This window comes from Macrobrachium nipponense, chromosome 3 (genome assembly GCF_015104395.2).
Source record: "Macrobrachium nipponense isolate FS-2020 chromosome 3, ASM1510439v2, whole genome shotgun sequence".
In the NCBI taxonomy this organism is placed as follows: Eukaryota; Metazoa; Arthropoda; class Malacostraca; order Decapoda; family Palaemonidae; genus Macrobrachium; species Macrobrachium nipponense.
The window spans coordinates 28,382,766-28,386,551 of record NC_087202.1 but is presented as its reverse complement, the minus strand read 5'-3'; positions in this window follow the sequence as shown (position 1 = coordinate 28,386,551).

The following is a 3,786-nucleotide window of genomic DNA, read 5'->3' as shown; positions in this document are numbered from 1 at the left end:
AGATCGCGGTAATTGATCGGTAGTAATCGACCCTAGGTTTAATCGGATAACTTTATCGTACTCCTTGATTTTGTTGTCTCCTTTACATTTTTATGCTTTTGGCCATTTGACGGCTTTGCGTAATGTCTTTAGACGATTCTATTTTTAATTTTTAGTAACGTGATGTATTGGTATGCTACAATTTTGCTTCCAAGCAGACAAGACCATTTATGATGCCGTATCCGTTAATACTCCTATGTTTAATTGAACTGAGAACTGGAGTATTTGATACGTTTTGCAGTTTGACGATGTAATTCTTTCGTAGAATACTCTAAAGCAACAATCTGCAGTTGGATGTGCAAAAAATATTTTATTGTCTATTGAGTCGGGGATGGCAGAATACAATTTTATTCAAGTCCCATGCTGAAGATAGTAGATTGACCTTTTGTATATCTCTATGTTATTTGAAACTTTTTATCGTCAGAAGTTTATGGGCCTAATACACGGAGCTGAGAAGGCGGATAACCAAATTTTAAACGAAACAGAAAATTGAGGTTTTGACAGGAGAAAAACTAGTGTATGCATACATATATATATATATATATATATATACATATACATACATACTATATATATATATATATATATATATATATATATATATATATATATATATATATATATATAGATATATATATATATATATATATAGTATATATTATATATATATACACGTTGAAATCTTTTGAATCCATGGATTGAACCAAGCGTGAATCATTGTCAAATAACCTTCTCTTTACTTCGATTTTGGTCACCTCTGTTGGTTTATTCATTTACTGTTGCATTTCACTTCTTGTTATACAATAATTAATCGATCACTCAAATGCTGAAATGTAATTTGTTTGTTGAGTAATGCTGTAAACATGTAATATAGATCACGTTTTGTTTATTACAAAATAGAAAAACGAATAGCAATGCGATGTCGTGTTATCTTTAAGAACAATAACAACAAAATAATGCCAGAAAGTGGTGCCCTTTAAATATAACTCCAAATTTCAACTGATCGTAGATTATAAATTGACCTAATAAGAAAGATACAAATAGAACTACCAGATTTTGGTCCACTGCGAATAACTTACGGGGTCAAACCTCACCCAGCACGATTCGACGAGGTCGAGATAGCCTTTTGTTGGCCATCGTGAAAATATTACTTAACAGATTTTATCGTAAGAAATTATTGGAGGTTAAGATAAGTGGGGAGCATGAAGAGTAGAATGAGTGTTCTGTCTTAAGTGGTTTCTTTATGGAAATTTTTTATAAAGGACAATATCACCCACGATGAAATTGAATTGTTTGTGTGTGTGTGTGTGTGAGAGAGAGAGAGAGAGAGAGAGAGAGAGAACATACTTTAGTGAAATACGCCAAGCCTGGTAATACTAATTAGGGAATAACTAGATATAAAGAAGTTATTGAAATCAAATCGCTTATAGTTTGTGATAGTACAAAGTGTAGGGTATCTTGTGTCATAGCCAACGGTGTTGTATTTCGAAATACTTAAAGATATAATATGCGTAGCTAAGCAGACAAATTCGTGTTGGCAAAAAAAAAAAAAAAAAAAAAAAAAAAAGCGCGCGCGCGCAGAATATAGTATAAAAAGTTGGGTATGATGAAAAATATACGTCAATAGGGATGGACAAACCAGAAACAAACAAACTGGAAGACATTCTCTCTCTCTCTCTCTCTCTCTCTCTCTCTCTCTCTCTCTCTCTCTCAAGTCTGAAAGCTATGGGTCTGGAAACGATTCTGAGCACACAAAAAGATTCTTCATATATATTTTTCAAAATTAAAAAGAGAGTAAAACCAGAATAAACATAGGAAAATAACCCATAAGGAACAGGGAAAAGTTGTTGTGTGTTTCTTAAATGACATGCATTATTTTACCGTTACTTCATGAATGAAACTGCGAGCCTTCCATCACGGTGTCATCATTCGTATCCTCATGGGAAAATTCAATAATGGCTATTCAGAGATAACTCAATTCTCTCCGCTCCTCTCCCGTTTTTCATAATTCCTATAACCTTCATTTGTTCAGGAGTTACGTCCCAGTCTGCTTTCTTTTCGCTTTCATTTCCCCTTTTCCCTTGGGTAGAAGAGGGTTTCCAGTTTCTGTTCCCAGGGCTGTCATGAAAGGATGATTAGAAGGTGGTTCCATTTACTTCCGTGATGCAATTTTTCAGACGCAAATGCTAATGAAACAGACAGACCAGTGCCAGTATTTTGTCACACCTTATTGAAGAAAATAGCGCACAAGGCAGAAAGTTATGCATAATCGTAAAGAAAGATGCTAGACCGACCCCTAAAACATTGGCGATTGTAGAATGAAGGAAAACGGAAGTAAGGAGAGAATTCGAAATGCCTAGCGCATTATAACAACCGCCAACTGTCATCTCCATGCTAACTTCATAGTCGTCAGAGCACCTCATACGGTGCACTGTAGGCATTATTTAAGGCTATTTGCAGCGCCTCCTCGGCCCATAGCTGCATCCCTTTCAGTCTTTTACCCGTACTTCCGTTCATATTCTCTTTCTTCCATCCTACATTCGTCTCTCCTAACAATTGATTCATAGTGCAACTGCGAGGGTTTCCACTTGTTACGACTTCCAAACCTTTTTAATGTCAATATCCATTGCAGCGCTGAATGACCTCATAGGTCCCAGTATTTGGCCTTTTGGCCTAAATTCTATATTCTGTTCTATTCAGTTTACCGAAACAAGAGCGGTTAACAACATGTCTTTTGATCAAATGAATTTCCTCTGATTCGTTCTGCCGAATTATAAAATGTGTAATGGTTTTATTTCCTACTCCCCACTATTCAGGGCAGATTCCCCTTTCGGAGCCCTCTTGGGTTTAAAGTCTTTTGACTCTATCCTATGAGGGTTGTGCACTGAAGATCTAAAAAAAAAAAAGCTAATCTGGCTTTTGATGTTTAACCAAACTAAAAATGCTTCCCTAACACATGTACTTATTCTCAGCAAATATTTGCCATACGCAGGTGGGCTCCTAGCAGTTAAAAAGAGCCTCAGTGGCGTGATCGGTATGGTCTTGGCCGGCCATCTCTGTGGCCGCGAGTTCGATTCTCGGGCATTCCATTGAGGTGTTAGAGATGTGTATTTCTGGTGATAGAAGTTCACTCTGGACGTGGTTCGGAAGTCACGTAACGCCGTTCGTCCCGGTGCTGAATAACCACTGGTTCTATGCAACATAAAAGCACCATACAGAACAAGAGAACAGAGGCCCTTTGTGACGTAGTGCGATGAAAGGAATCATCACGATCCTCATCAGTGTGATTATTACTGCCACCGCCGTCAAAAAATCCGGTTTTGTTTCCTTTTGTACTCGAGTTGTCGAATTCTTTCCCTTCTGTTGTCTTTGAGTTCTTCATCTTTATGTCTGTATCTCTTTTAAAGAGTGGGTTGTGATGGTGGCCTTCTGTTTCCTAACGTTAGCAGTTAGGACTTTGACCATCGACGGATGATCAATTTGTTTGTCAATTTTTCATAAATTGTATTTTAACAGAGGTCTTTCACAGTCACAACTGGTCCTGGTTTCCTGGCGAGAGCAACCAGATTTGCTTAACAGCAGTACTATATGCCGTAATATATATAATATATATATATATATATATATATATATATATATATATATATATATATATATATTATATATATATGTGTGTGTGTGTGTGTATGTATGTATGTTATATACCTAGCTGTCGAACTTCTCTGGTTCAGAGGTATTTTATTCCTC